Here is a 16,797-nt window from a genome sequence, read left to right as displayed (position 1 = left end):
GTTGTTATGGTTGAAGCTGAAGTATTCATTTGCAGGTAGGACATTGCAATGTATGATTTTATATACTATACTTAGATCGGACCGAAGGTGGCATAGTTCTAGGTTTTCTAAGGTATTCTGCAACGAGTAGAGGAGTAGAGAACTCTTCTCGTGAAATATTTCTGGACTTTCTCAACTGTGTTAATATCAGATACGTAATGTGGGTTCCAGACTGATGAGCTGTATTCAAGTATTGGTTTAGCAAATGTTTTGTATGCTCTAGTTATTAGTGTAATATTACCAGAGAAAAAGCTATGTAATATTAGGTTAACAACTCTTAATGCCTTTTTGGCTATGTAGTTACAGTGGGCTCTAGCACTTAGGTCATTTGAGATGAGTACTCCAAGATCCTTGACAGAGTTTGGATCATTAACAAGGTCTTGACTATTCAGCCTGTATTTTATTTTCTGAATTTTTTTGCCAATATGTAGGACATAGCATTTATTTGTTGAGATTTAGAGTTGCCATTTGTTTGACCATTCTGATACATAGTCAAGGTCTTTTTGAAGGGTAGCAGTATTGTCTGTGGTGTTGAATAGCTTTACATCATCAGCGAAGAGAACGCAGTTGCTCTTGATATGATCACAGAGGTCATTTATGTAGAGTATGAAAAGAGTTGGTCCTAGAACACTGCCTTGGGGGACATCACTGTTGACAGGAACAGAATTTGATAGGACACTCCCAATTTTGACCATTTGTTGTCTGTTTTGACAGGAATGCTTCTATCCAGTAATGCAGGTGTCCAGAGATACCGTAAGATTTTAGTTTTTAGGAGTAATTTGTCGTGTACCACTGAATCAAAGGCTTTAGGGAAGTCTATGTAGATTGCGTCTATTGCTTTGCCCTGATCGAGTTGTGTAGTCCATATGTTTTTGCAGTGTAAGAGTTGCAGATTACATGATAGTTTTTTCCTAAAACCAAATTGTTTATCAGAGAGTAGGTTCTTTGTTTCTAAGTGGAAGATGATGGATTGGTTAATAATTGATTCCATGATTTTACAGGTGATGCAGCACAAAGAGATTGGTCTGTAATTTTCAACTAGGCTTGGGTCTCCCTTTTTGAAGATGGGGATGACCGTGGCTTGTGACCATAGTTTTGGCAAGGAGCTGGTTCTGAAAGATTTTCCAAAGATTATGCTTAGAGGTTCGTCTATGGCAGTGGATAGCTTTTTTAAGAAGTAGGCACATATTCCGTCCGGTCCAATAGATAGAGATGGTTTTAGATTGCGTAGTGCTTTTTCAACATTGTCTACTGTAAAATCAATATGTATTAGATCATTGTAGTTGTCTGTGGTTTGACTAGGAAATACTGGGCATGATCCATTGCTGTTTACAAATACTGAGCCAAAGAATGTGTTAAAGAGGTTGGCTTTAATAGGGTCGTCATTGCAGTCTTTACCATTAGGTCCTTTCAGGGGAGGAAAAGACCTTGAGTCTTTTAGTTTGTTGTTTATAAAATTGTAGAAAGCACAGATGGAATTGGTGCGTAGGTTTTCTTCTTGTTTTATGTGATAATTGGTGCATTCAGTTTTTATCTGGTGGCATAAATTGTTGTATCGGCTTTTGAAGTTGGCAACGTGACCAGATTTGTTTTTTCGGCAAAGTGATTTCTTTTTGGACTGAAGCTTCCTTATTGTTTTGGGTAATTCATTTTTTCTGGTTTGGGGAGTTGTTAATGGTACATATATTTTGATGACTCTTTTGACTTCAAGTAAAAATATGTTGTAATGATCTTCTACAGTATTGCATCCAGAGAATAGAAATTGCCAATCAAGGGATGAGAGATTGTTATTTATAAGACCATAGTTGCCTTTTTTGAAGTTATAATTGGGGATTCCGTCATTGTGATGGTTTTTGTGTGGACGTATGTTGAGACAAAAGTAAATCATGTTGTGGTCACTGCTGGAAAAGGGTTCTTTAATTTGTATTCCATAAATTGAATTCAAACTATTGCAGAAGATGAGATCGAGGCAATTGTTAAGTCTACTGTTGTTGGTTACTAGTTGTTCTAGTCCCAGATTTGTTACTGCATTGTAGAAGGTTGCATGTGTGGGTTCAGTTGTACATTCATTAAGGGTCCAGTTAATATGAGGTAGATTGAAGTCACCAAGAAAGATAAAAGTGTGTGGGCAGGATGCTGCCCATGTTAGTAGTGTATTTAGCTTGTTTGCAAGTTCGATGTCATAATCAGGGGCTCTGTAACATAGTAAGAACCGAAATGTGATATTTAAGGACAGTTCACAGACGATGGTCTCAGGAAGAGCAAGCTGTTAGGTAATTTGGATGTTTTTTAGATGTAGGGACTTTTTATAGAAGATAGCAACACCACCTCCTCTACGGATTTCACGATCTGATTGGTAAACATGATAGTCTCTTACTGTGGTAATGGAGTCAGGGAGAGATGCGTTGAGCCATGTTTCACAGACAAATATAATGTCAAATTTAGCCGTATTTAGTAAGAGGAGAAATTCAGGTATTTTATTTACAAGGCTTCTTGCATTGAGTAGCTTCCATTTAAGGCCAGTTGTGGTTGGAATAGAGGTAATTAGGGGTAGTTTTGAGTGATGTTGGATTAGATGGGGTGGGGTTGGATGCGGAGTTGTGGGTTGTGTGACTTTCTTTTGATGCAATCAGCTCTGTAGTCAATGTATAGGTCCTTTTCTCCATTGTCTAGATGATTTTTGAGTTCTGTGCGGAGTTCACAGGGGCGGATTCTTTGCAGTATGGATAAGTCTGGTCTTGAGCAAAGTTTTTTGTGGTTGAGATTCGTTTTTGAAATGGCATTTATTGTATGAATGAATATGCGTTTGCTGGACTCATTTTTGCATACAACTCTACAAAATCTTGGGGCCACAGAGCTGTCATTGTATTTGTGCCCATGGCCATCTCTGGTTATTTCAATGATATCTTCAGGAGAGATGTATTAGAGTTGCTTATGATATCACGAACTTTGGTGATGTCATCTGATTCGTTGGTGTCTTCGAGACCAAATAAGATGGCATTTGGACGTTTCTGTTCACATTCCATGGTGTCTCTGATGAGTAAGGAGATATTATTTGTGGAATTATTTGAAGGAATAGTAATTGTTTGTGGCTGTGGTTTGGTGATTATTTTTGGTTGTAGTTGTGATTATAGTTGAGGTAGTGGTTGTGGTTGTGGTTGTTGTGGGATTTGATTTTGAGCTGATAGGTACTCACTAATCTGTGCTGCATTTTTTTTCCAAGAGAAATTAGGCTTGCTTGTATAGTTGTTTCAAAACGTGTTGCTAAGCGTTCTTCTATTGAGTGAATGAATGATTCTATGCTTTCAACTCTGTTCAGGTAGGGTACTCAGTTTGTTTAGCTTAGGAGAACATGATGGACATAGAAAAAAGAATGTATCTGAATTTTAAACCATATCAGCTAGGTTTTTGTTTGCGTTTAAGCAGGCAGGGTGGGTTAGATTATCACATAGACGGCATATGATGTAAATTTCACTTTCATTGATGGTTTCAAGACATTTGAAACATGTGCAGGAGCCTGGGAGGTCATTGGTAGAGATATTTTTCTTTTGTTTTGGTTTGGAGTTTTTGGCTGGCATGGTCAATGGCAATAGTACAGTAATCAATTACAATAGCTAGTTAATGTGATAGGTAGACAGTTACTTAATGAATGTTGGTAATTAATAAATGTTAATTGATATGTTAGAGAACAAATCAAAAGTAAGGTTGCTTATTACTAAAAATCAATCAATCAATCAATTGGTTATTCAAATCACTCTAAACAAATTTTGCTAAGCAACAAACAGCCTAATTTATTACAGTAATTACTAAACACACTGGTCAGTTAAATTCACTAAATCAATGATTTTACTAATCAGATATTCAGTAATTACACTATATGCACTAAACATTCAATCATACTAAGCAAAAAACAATAAATCAATTGATCATTTGATAAAAATTAATTATTTTAAAGAAATTGATTTTTTTGAAATAAAGAAAGTAAGTAGTATGAAGGAGTATTGAGAGTTGGTAAGTAAAGGGTTAATGCTTTGCTTTGTTTTGCTTAGCTATTGCTGATATCTGAGAATAGGTTTATAACCCTTTATAAACTGGCAGGAGGTCTCGTTTCCTGGGCTGTTTGAAAACAATCAATGAGCAAGGGTTTAACTCTCTTTCTTGTTTTGTAGATTGAGTTTTTGAGATATATGGGTCTACATTTAAGAGTCATATACTCCAGAAAACTCACTTTGTCTCTAACAAAAAAACAACAACTCACTTCTCACTTTCATTCTTCCATTCATGGTAGTAAGCGGAAAAATTCAAAAGGGAATGAGGGGTAAAATTCTAAGCAAATCATAAGATTCACCCCCTCCCAAAGTGAATCAGGAACTTTGCATCAGAAAAAGACGTAAGTAATTATCGTAGCATAGTTAGAAACTCAGAGAATGCAGGCAATACCTGTTCTGTCCCACCTGTATCCACAGATGAAAACTTAAAGTTACAGAGTTCAAATACTTTACGTAAACAAAACCAGAGACAGAAGATTCAATTGCTCTGTTATCACAGTCCTTTGGCAATCCTCCTAGAATCTGTCCGGCAATTCTGTATCACAACGCAGTAATCAGACGCAAGTCTTTCCAAGGCAAAATTTACTTTGTTTCCAGCAAATATTAGAAACTCATATGCTCCCTTATATCCTCTAAGAGAGGGCGTGTCAATCTCATTAATTAATCCTTTGCTGGACGTCTCTTTTCTAATTGAGATTGACGTTTCAATCTTCTCCTAGTTCTGGCATTCATCCAGCATCCGGCAGTTTCCTCACAGCTTGAAGCCTCTGATACACTTTCCTTATTAACAGTTCACACCTGAGGTGTAATTAGGGAAGTAGATTCAGGGGAGAGAATGAACTCTGAATCCTCCAATAAATCAGGTTCATCTCTCAAATCCAACTCCTCTCCCTCTACTTGACTCCCCTCTAAGTCACTTAATAATGCAGTCTCGAATCTCAGTGCCAGATCATCTTCATCGCTCGAACCCACATCTGCTGACTGATCAGGTTCAAAACTCGGAGTCACAACAAATACCTACAACACCAGTACTTGCAGCAAGAACAGTCCTTTCAAGACAATGATTTTTGAGACGACATGACAACATAAACTATATATTTTTGGGCTTCAGTATTGTACCATATCAAAAACTACATTGCCAGCACATGGTTATAGGCAACAGATGTTTTAATAGTATACCACAAAGTCTGCCGTGCAATAGCATCACCCATCTTGATGCACAATATAAAGGACTATGGTCATCAGTGGACACATTTTTCACATGTGGGTCAGAGTTAGTAGGGTTAGAAAGCAACTCCCTTTTCTGGGAAGGAAGGTAGGTGCTGTATCCGGAGTTCCCCCTCTGGTCCATGCCAGCAGGGGGCGCCCTACCACAATCTGGTTGGCTGCCAGTTTGACAGCTCAATATAAAAGGAGCTGTCAAACAGGCCAACAGCTGTTGCTTCATGGCAGATTAAGAGCTGTCATTTGTTAACGCCTTTTTTAAAATAAACTGTGAGCAACCTCACCTCAATTTGTCCACCTCTGTTCCTGGAACAGAATACTGGCAATGAAGGTGGGATTCCCAAGCTGAGGCAACAGGCGAGCTGAAAAGTCCTCCGAATTGAGGCATGTTAAGAGCGGGTCACTACTGAGGAGCTGAAGTCACTATCTCCCAGTGGCTAAGCCTCAGTAACGTAGCATTCCCCTCACGGTCTGACAGAATGGCTGCGCTAAACAGTTTCATGCCATTCAATGCAGCCACAGAAACTTGGGAATTGTATATAGAATGATACAACTGTTTCCTTGAGGCTACTGACTTGGTAGATTTCACAAGCAGCTGCAGGAGAGCCCTGTTCCTCAATTTCTGTGGAACAGAAATGTTTATTCTAGGTAGTGGCAAGTTCCTAGTTCAAATAATTCACTGGGCGACCTCAGCTCATAGTGGTAGAAGGATCCCTGCCTAGCCTCTAAGGCCAGAACTGAGTTTCTAGCTGTAAGCGGTGTCCATGCCACTGATAGCCATGGAATAGATACCCTAGCAAAAGAATTTGCTAGTGTTTTTGAAGGGGGCTTAGGGAAATATAAAAGAAACCCAATTTCCTTAAATTTAGACCTCCCAAATTACCCCTAGATGCCTTAAGCCTAGTTAAGTGCCCTTCGCACTTCACCCTAAGATAGATGCAGAACTTGACAAACTTATCACACTGGGAATCCTTGAGCCTATGGATCATGCCCAATGGGAGACTCTTATAGTCATCCCCATCAAGGCTGACAGGTCAGTAAGGATCTGTGCCGATTATAAATTTGAATTTGAATTCTTTATTGTCATTGTACATATATACAGATATACATACAACGAAATTCACACAACACCCAGAGACCAGACTCAACATGACAATCCCCAAACAACCCCCCACCCGCCAAAATTCCCCACCCCCTAAAAACATACAAGCATCCACACAACAGACCAAGTAATACTGCCCAACAGCTCACTGATGGTGGTCCTTAAGTTCATTGTTAAGTGCAATTATATCTCTGGGATAAAAACTGTTCAGAAAACATATGGTTTGAGTTTTAATTGTTCTGTATCTTCTACCAGAAGGCAACAGTTCACAAAGATTATAAGCAGGATGGGAAGAATCTCTGAGAATGTTGTGCAACTTCCTCAAACAGTGACATGGGAAGATCTCAGGATTGATAGCTGGAGCCCCATGATATGGGGCTGGAGCCCCATGGGCAGATTTAATGATTCTCTGTAGAACCTTTTTGTCTGCTACAGAGCTGCTCCCATACCATGCAAGAATGCCATATGTCAGGACACTCTCAATCGTTATTGTGGCTCAGATTCCTGAGCCTGCGTTGTTAGAGGAAGAGGACTCGGAAGATCAGGACTCGGAATTGGAAATGCCTTCCTCCCCAGGACCTTCCTCTTTGGCAATGCCTTCCTCCCTGAGGTTTCAGCAGATAACCGAGAGGAACAGATTAATCAGGAGGAGGAGGGCATATCGGAGCAGCCTCTGACAGGGAATCAAGTAGACGAATGTTGGCTTGATCCTAGGCAGCGTCGTAGGAAGAAGTGTGAGCTGCAACATAGGAGGCGTGGGCGAATCAGAGAGTGAGCTGAGTCATTGAGACACACCCCACAGGGGATAAAAGTGGGTGTGTTTTCTCTGGAAACTTCGTACGGGACAAAGTTTTACTTTTCTTTCAGGCTTCGGTGTGATTGTTTCTTGTGGTCTGCGTTGGAAGCTTTAGTGATTAATTCTTCTTGTTGTCATTTCGGACTTGGCAGGCAGCATGTGTTAGAATGCCAAGGACATTATTTGTATAAAGGAATTAACTCTGTAAAGACTGAGTCTTCTTGCCTGCCTGTATTTGTTTGAGTTTGGACTCTTCATCTTTCTTGGAAAGGAGAAAGGTGAGACACAACATTTTTGTCCCGTACCTGACTTAAACCATCTTTTACCGAAGATGGACCACCACCACCACCAGCAGCAGCAGCAGCAGTTTCAACAACAGCTGCAAACTGAAAACCAAACTCTGCAACAGCAAGTGACTCAGTTAACAACTCAACTTGCTTTGCTGCAGGCTCATGCTTCTCCTCCTGCCCCTCCCCATCGGAAATGCCCGGTGGCTGTGCCAGATAAGTTTTCTGGGCAGCCTGAGATGTTCCCAGCTTTCATGGGACAGTGCCAGTTATTTATGGCTATGAGGCCAGAGGATTTCCCAGATGACCAGACTCGGGTGGGGTTTGTGATAAGCCTCCTTTCTGGCTCGGCTGCCAGATGGGCCACACCTTTGTTGCTCCAGAACAGCCCATTATTAACGGATTACCAGGGTTTTTGGCAACACATGCACCACATGTATGAGGACCCCATACGAGTGCAGATGGCAGCCAGGCGGAGGTTGACTCTGGGCCCCCTCGGCATCTGCTTTTGGACACTCAGGTTTTCTTGGCTAACCAGTCGAAAGGGATTCCAGCGATTGTGCTGGTAAACTCGGAGGCCACGACTAACTTTATGAACCAGGCCTTTGTGGCCCATTTTGATGTTCCCTTGGTTCCGGTAGACCCTCCGATGAGGGTCGAGACTATTGATGGGCGGGAACTTCTTGCAGGACCCATTCAATTTGCTACCCAGCCTTTGCGCCTAGTCATTGGAGACCATGAGGAGTCAATCCGCTTTTATGTCATCACGGACCTCCATTTCCCATTAGTCCTCGGCATGGCTTGGCTTTGGATTCATGATCCATGGCATGGTCGCGGAATGCCATTTCTTTTGTGAGTTTGCAGTGCGTGGACCACTTACGCCACACCTGTGCTGGCCAGGACATCACCACCTCTGCCATCTCCATACCTCCTGAACTGTCAGACTTCTCGGATGTGTTCAGTGAGGAGGCGGACCGGTTACCCCCGCATCGGCCCTATGATTGCCCAGTGGACCTTCTGCCCAACGTACCACTGCCAAAGGGACGTTTGTATTCCATGTCCGAGCCCGAGCTGGCCGCACTATGTGACTTTTTGGACAAAAACTTGGCCCGAGGGTTCATCCGGCCTTCGTCGTCCCCTCTCTCGGCCCCAGTTCTCTTTGTCAAGAAGACGGGAGACTTACGCTTGTGCTGCGATTACCGCCGGTTAAACACCATCACGGTGTGGAATAGCTACCCCTTGCCGCTCATTCTGGAGTTGTTGGAGAGGTTGCGGGAGGCCACTATCTTCACCAAGCTCGATCTTCGAGGGGCCTACAACCTGGTGCAGATGTGAGAGGGGGACGAATGGAATACGGCATTTGGTACCCGATACGGCCATTTTGAGTACACTGTGATGCTGTTTGGGTTGACCAACGCCCCCGCGGTCTTCCAGCACCTGATGAATGACGTGTTTCGGGACATGTTAGATCGGTTCGTGGTGGTTTACCTGAACGATATTCTGATCTATTCCGGGTCCAGGGACAGCCACCTTCAACACGTTCGTCTAGTCTTGCAACGCCTTCGGGAACACCAACTTTATGCGAAGCTGGAGAAATGTCTCTTCTTTCAGACATCCATAGAGTTCCTTGGGCACATCATCTCTCCCAAAGGCATTGCCATGGACCCGCGTAAGGTGGAGGCCTTGTGTAGTTGGGAACCCCCTCCTCGCGTGAAGGACGTTCAATGCCTATTGGGGTTCGCTAACTATTACCGGACCTTCATCCTGGGTTTTGCCAAGCTGACAGGTCCAATAACCCAGCTCCTTCGAAAGAAGGTCCCGTTCCAGTGGGCCCCCCTGCAGCAACAGGCTTTTGAGGCCCTCAAGAAGGCCTTCATCGCAGAACCCATCCTGAGGCACCCTGATCCGCATCGTTCTTTTGTGGTGGAGACGGGTGCGTCCAACGTGGCTATTGGGGCTGTGTTGTTGCAAGCCCCGGTGGATAGCGTCACTCTTTTTCCCTGCGCTTACTATTCCTGGAAACTCACTCCTTCCTAACGCAATTACACCATCTGGGAAAAAGAGCTGCTGGCTATCAAGGCTGCGTTTGAGACTTGGCGACATCATCTTGAGGGGGCCCGACACAAGGTGGAGGTCCAGACGGACCATTGGAATTTAGAACACTTGTCCACGGCGAGAAAGTTGAACCAGCGGCAGATCCGGTGGTCATTGTTTTTTGCCCGGTTCAATTTTTCAGTGACCTATAGCCCCAGTGGTCACAATCGGAGGGCGGATGCCCTGTCCCGCAAACCTGAGTACCTTTGCCCTGAGGACCCCCTTCCTCTGCGGATGGTGCTGCCAGCAGAATCCTTGGCCGCAGTCCAGGAACCAGTGGATTTGCAGACTCAGGTGTGAGAGGCACAGCGCCTAGACGTTTAGTTGCAGCAGAGGATGGGGGAGATTGGACCCGACTCACCATGGACTTTGGAGGAGGGCTTACTCAAGCATTGGGGCCAGTTGTACGTACCCACAGGGCTGCTTCGAGCCCTTATTATGACTCTGTGTCATGACAACCCTGCAGCCGGCCATTTTGGGTTTTTTAAGACCCTCCATCTTGTCATGCGGACTTTTTGGTGGCCTCAAGTACGGCACGATGTCCACGCCTATGTCACGTCCTGTGTACCGTGCAGGCAAGCAAAAGCCGCGATAGGTGCGCCTCCTGGTCTCCTCCAACCTCTGCCGACTCCGGAAAGACCATGAGGAGCAATTTCCATGGACTTCTTGACTCATTTACCATCATCCTCGGGATTTACGACTGTGTTTGTGGTGGTCGACATGTTGACAAAAATGGCCCACTTCATTCCATGTCATAAATTGCCATCAGCCCGTACTACTGCCCAGTTGTTCTTGCAGCATGTTTTTCGTCTCCATGGTCTGCCAGACAGGGTAGTTTCTGATCGCGGTGTCCAATTTACAGCCCAATTTTGGAAGAGCCTGATGACCGCGTTACAGGTGCAGGTCTGCTTGTCATCAGCGCACCATCCAGAGACTGATGGTGGGACAGAGAAGGTCATTGGCATTCTCGAGCAATATTTGTGTTGTTTTGTCAACCAACAACAGAACAATTGGGTTGCTTATCTCCCTCTGGCGGAGTTTGCCTTCAACAACTCCCAGCACACCTCCACCCACATGACACCATTTTATGCGAATGTGGGGTACCATCCGCGGTTCTTTCCATTGACGCTCTTAGATTCCCCAGTTCCCGAGACTCAGGAGTTCCATTCTGTTCAGCAATTAGTTCGACAGCAACTGATATGGGCCAAGGAAGACTATAAGAAGTTCGCAGATCGCTCTTGACGGGTCACGCCTCCGCTGGCTGTGGGAGACCATGTGTGGTTGTCTACAAAACATCTTCGGGTCGATCGCCCGATAAAGAAGCTGGACCATCGGTTCATCGGCCCCTTTCCCATCGAGGCAGTCATCAACCCCGTAGCCTATCGACTGACTCTACCGCACTCCATGCAAATTCATCCTGTCTTCCACCGTTCCCTTTTGGTCCCTGACGCCCCTTTGTGTGATCTCCGACCTCCCGCAGCTGATGATCCACCACCTGTACCCGACGATGATGACGCAGTAGACGGCAACGTGGTCAGCATTAGGGATTCCCGCTGGCTGAAAGGACGGTTCTAGTATTTGATCGAGAGGAAGGGGGATGGACCAGAGGCCCTTTCCTGGGTGGATGCTTCCACGATCCACGCCCCGGACCTTATACGGAGGTTCCATGATCAGTTCCCCTTGAGACCACATCCTGACCGTCAGACTCGGGGGAAGGGCCCTGCAGTGAGGGATAGTGTTGTGGCTCCGATTCCTGAGCCTGCGTTGTTAGAGGAAGAGGACTCGGAAGATCAGGAGGAGAAATTGGGAATGCCTTCCTCCCCAGGACCTTCCTCTTTGGCAATGCCTTCCTCCCTGATAATACCTCAGGTTTCAGCAGATAACCGAGAGGAACAGCCTGAGATTAATCAGGAGGAGGAGGGCATATCGGAGCAACCTCTGACAGGGAATCAAGTAAACGAATGTTGGCTTGATCCTAGGCAGCGTCGTAGGAAGAAGTGTGAGCTGCAACGTAGGAGGCATGGGCGAATCAGAGAGTGAGCTGAGTCATTGAGACACACCCTACAGGGGATAAAAGTGGGTGTGTTTTCTTTGGAAACTTCATACGGGACAAAGTTTTACTTTTCTTTCAGGCTTCGGTGTGATTGTTTTTTGTGGTCTGCGTTGGAAGTTTTAGTGATTAATTCTTCTTGTTATCATTTCGGACTTGGCAGGCAGCGTGTATTAGAATGCCAAGGACATTATTTGTATAAAGGAATTAACTCTGTAAAGACCGAGTCTTCTTGCCTGCCTGTATTTGTTTGAGTTTGGACTCTTCATCATTCTTGGAAAGGAGAAAGGTGAGACATAACAATGGTGTTGCAGTAGTAGGACAGAAGTCGATGCTGAGATAGTCGATGCTAACAGAAGTCGATGCTGAGCATTCTCAGGAAGTACAGCCTTTTCTATGACTTCTTCACAAGCATGTTAGCATTCATAGTCCATGAGAGGTCTCCGAGATATAAGTGCCCAGAAATGTAAAACTACCAACCCTTTCCACCTCCTCACCATTTATGTACAACGGTAAATGTACATCTATCTTCCTCCTGAAGTCAATTATAAGTTCTTTAGTTTTTTTGGTGTTAACTGTAAGATTATTTTCTTTATACCACAGTATCAGCCTTTGTACTTCCTTTCTGTAAGCAGATTCATTGTTCTTATTAAGAAACCCCACCACTGTCATGTCATCCGCAAATTTAATAATTGTGTTGGTGTTATACAATGGGGTGCAGTTGTGTGTACAAAGAATAAAGAAAGGAGCTTAGCACACAACTCTGGGGGGCTCCTGTACTTAGTATCAGAGTAGAAGAATGGTGAGATCCCATCTTTACCGACTGTGTTCTATCTGTCAGAAAATCCTTTATCCACAAACAAATCTTCTGATATGCACAATCAATCGAGCCCTACAATAAAGCACCTACCCAGTTCCTGTGGTGCAACACTTGCTGTACTTCTTAGGTAATGGGAAAATTTTTGCAAAGTTAGATATGGCTCAGGCTTATCAGCAACTCCCTGTGGATGATGCCACTGCTGAGGCCCAAATGATAGTAACTTATAGAGGTGATTTCAAGTGCCATCATTTACAATTTGGAGTTAGTGCGGTACCTGGAATATTTCAGAGTTTGATGGAATAACTGTTGCAAGGAATTCCTGGAGTCGTTCCATATTTTGATTCTCGTCTCAGCCAATTATGAGATGGACCTCCTGAATCATTTCAGGGAAGTGCTCAGTAGATTCCAAAAGGCAGGTCTTAAACTAAAAAAAGACAAATGTCACTAGCTGTTCCCCAAGTGGAATTATTGGGTTTCCTAATAGACTCAGAAGGATTACATTCAATGTCAGCTAAGATTCAGGCTATTAAAGAAGCTCCAACACCTTTCAAAAAAACTGAATTAAAAGTCTTTTTGGGACTATTTAACTGTTATGCCATCTTCATTCCCCACAAAGCCTCCATTGCAGAATCCATACATAGACTGTTAAGACAAAAAAAACCAAAAAAACCTTGGTTTGGGGAGGAAATGGTGGCCACCGCTTTCAAAACTGTCAAAAACTTACTATTTATTTGGTTTTCAATTGCTTACAAGATAATAGGTATAAGTAAAAACATAGTTATGAATACATGGATAATGTCAGCCTTCAAGATTTTCTTCCTTTGCTTTGCACCTTTCAGCTGTCATAAGTAACGGGGAGGAGGGGGGAACATGATTATGGGAAGTGAGGGGGAGGTTTTAAAAAACAGAATTGCATAAGTTATAGGGGAAGATTCTTGCTTAGGCTTCTATCCTATGCTATGCGCAGCCGCAACTCTTTATCAAAATATGTCAAGGTCAATGGACAGAGGCCTCATCACCACCTGGAGATGCCCACATGATGTTATACACAACTTTTAATTGGATGAGCCAAATGAACTACCGTGTTTCTCACAAAATAAGGCCAGGCCTTATTTCTTTTTGAGCCCCAAAAACCGGCTAGGATGTCTTTTCGGGGTGAATTAATTTCTCCCCCCCCCACGTACCAGTGCAGTTTCCAACAACAGCATCTGAGTCGCTCCCGCTTTTTCTCCGTCCCTGTAACAACAGGGGAAAAAAAGATTTTGAGGTACCTGGGAGCGCCGCGCGCTGCATTTTGGTTTAATCCCGAGTGGTTGGGTGGGCATGAGAAGAGCCGAGCGAGCGTCTCTGCTGCTGATACCCTTGGTGCTCCAGCCTCGGGCTCTGCAAGTTTGCAAAAGTCCCGGTGCGCAGCCCATTCCCACATTCCAAGCACCCAGGCCGAGCTGCAGCTGTCCCTCTCTCACCAGCGCCGTCTCCAATAACCGCCAGCACCGTCTCCAATAACAGCGGCAGCAGCGGTGGGAACCGTGGAAGCATTTTAGCTGCTTCTTGGGTGGGGGAGCTGCCTCCGTAACTTGTGTTTCTGCACTGGCTTTCCTAGCGGCTTATTCTTATTCTTTATCTTATTGCCCCACTAAGCACCTCAGCCATGCCGATACCTTAAGCTGCTGCCTCCCATCCACCAGGGAGGACCCAGCACTGGAATAATATCCTCCTAATAGACGACCTCCAATTTCCAATCACAGCAACAGACTTGCTAAACAACCCACCAAAGACACACTATTATTATGAGTGCTGGACTGGGTGAAAAGGGGGTGGCCACAGGGGCTTGTGAACGCAGAGCTTTGCCATTTTAAGACTTGCTGTCAGCTGCCATTGGAATACGATGAAACTTTACCAATAAACCACTTTACTCACGTTTTGATTGTGGCAAGACTTGTTTATTAAGGTCTGTTTCCTCCAACAATCAGCAACAAATGGCAATTCCCAAGCAAAACCAGCATTGAGACATCTGCCTCTGGGTGTTCTTTATAATCCCTCCCTACCCTCAATCATCGCCGGTCCCGGTGCCATCAATCTCGGTTCTTGTCTGATCATATCAGCTGGTTTCAGTAGATTGATGTGGAATGTGGGATGAAGTCGTTTAAAGCGAGATGGTAGTTGAAGACCCAACATGACAGGATTTATGATTTATACTACCGTGTTTCTCCAACAATACGGCCTCCACCAATAGGAAGCCCCACCATGTTTTATTGGCATAAAATCAAATTAAGCCCCTCTATGGTGGACTGACATTCAAAAATGAGACACAGGGAAATGTCTTGAGAAAATGCCAGCCCTGAGAGAACTCAGGTAGCAGTATTTATTGAGAAAAAACACAAGCAAAATACAGTCTGCATATTCAGAAAACAATGACCTCAACAGGAGATTACTTCACCAGCATGAGAACACACAATCTTGGAAAGTCCCAGATGTTACCTTGCTAGGATGAGATCATACAGCCACTGAAAGTCTCATGGGAAAGTTTGGAAAGTCCCATGAGAAAGCACAACTGTGTACCTTGAACTTTCACCCATTTTCCTATTCCTTCTAAACTTGCAGAATCAAAACAGGATGAGACACTCATGAGCAAAGGTACTCCTACCCCCACCAAGAATGCCCACATCTCCCTAGACTTACTGCTAGTATTCAAAGGCCTTACAGAAAATGATAAAATGATCAATAGATTATATTACCACATTCCCTCCTTTTTTATTTATTCAAAGATAGGGGGTGTTTTAGTGGCATAGTACACAGTTCCCTCACGACCTGATCCCACACGCCGGAAGACTGAGGTACACATTTGTAATAGATTAGGAATACATTGAATAAAACAACATAATAAGATACATATAGCAATAATAATAACAACCCCTTGCAATAAGGAGCGAAACCATGATCCATCAGGAAGCCAGGACCACAGACTGTCCCAGAATGATGCATTAAACCCATCGGCTCCAGATTGATGCTGAGCAATACGATCTTCCATGTCCTGAACAGTCTTTGTAATGTTTGGCTCATAATTATGTATAAAAACACAACAATGCGAATGAATTAAAGCACAAACTCCTCCTTGGGCAGCTAACATAATATCTAAAGCATATCGATTTTGCAAAGTAACTGTACGAATTTCAGACATTTCTACATTAATCATCTTAATATTCTTTATAGTATCATTAAACATAGCAACAGTAAAATTATTTAAAATATGAATATCCCTATAGTTCATAGCAATTCCCAAAGGCGGGATAAGACCTCGAGAAATTTGTGTCCATAGATTACCTCCCATGGTTAGACCCGAATCCAATTCCCGCGATTTCGGATCCGAACATCAGGAGGTAATGTATCTAACTTATAGATAACCGGAATGACAAACCCCAAAGTACATGTCCCTGACCAATTTGCAGGGATTTGTCGATATGCCCACAGCCCGCATAAAAACCAAAACCCTTCCAGCTGTACATAACCTTGTTGACTTGCCGCTTGCATCAGCTGTTTCATGTCTAGATATTGATACTGGCCAAATGCGTCAGACTCATTTTTCCCATTTATCCAAGTTATGTTGTTCTCTGAACCATTTGTCCACTTAATAGTGTAATTGCAGACACTATGATTCCCCAAGAATTGCGAGTTTGTAATGTTTTGGAAACATAAATGTGCTGGAGACTGCAATGCAGTCTTCACCTTGACCGTGAAGTTCATGGCATATGAAATGTTATGCTTTCCGGTCTGCAAAGTAGACCGATTAAATGGAACTCCATGTAGAGTCAGTCCTTCTCCCACTCTCCCAGGAAGGTGCATACACAACCAACAATTGGTGATGTTCAAGTTTTTGGCAGTTGTGCGCAAATCTTTAATGTAATTATTATCTGTCCACAAATCATCGCCCAAATCTCCGGCACGCTGAACATGCTGTCGCTGCTCTCTCCGCACCCGAGCAGCCCAGGACAGATTAGGCAGAATCAACAGGATCAGGAACCACAGATGCGCCATCCTGCTCCTCCGAAACTTCCTTCACAGGTGCCTGCGAATGATCAGATCGAACACACCGACCAGGAACCCAACGAATTTGACCAAGATGTTCAACTGCTGCATAACCACGTCCCCACGTTATCAGCTCAGCAGGAACCCATGTTGGATCCGGAAGGAACCGCACCAACACCCGAGGTCTCACCGCATCTGTAGAAGGAGAAGAAAAATGCCTGCTGGCCGCGCCGCAGGGGGTTACCAGACAAATTTAAAAATTTAAAGTATACAAAGCTAGATTTAATTGATCTTGAATCGCCGGAAGCCC

At 43.9% G+C, this 16,797-nt stretch overlaps 1 pseudogene; it reads left to right on the top strand.

The window, feature by feature from the left end:
* Positions 1 to 8,958: 8,958 nt before the first annotated feature.
* Positions 8,959 to 10,349, top strand: LOC148128865 (uncharacterized; annotated as a pseudogene).
* The last annotated feature ends 6,448 nt before the right edge of the window (positions 10,350 to 16,797 follow it).

The sequence above is a fragment of the Notechis scutatus genome, chromosome Z (assembly GCF_049901735.1).
Source record: "Notechis scutatus isolate UNSWTSFEM ecotype Mainland chromosome Z, rNotScu1.2, whole genome shotgun sequence".
NCBI classification, from domain to species: domain Eukaryota; kingdom Metazoa; phylum Chordata; class Lepidosauria; order Squamata; family Elapidae; genus Notechis; species Notechis scutatus.
Note: the sequence above shows the minus strand (reverse complement) of the source record. Positions and strands in the feature narration are given on the sequence as shown.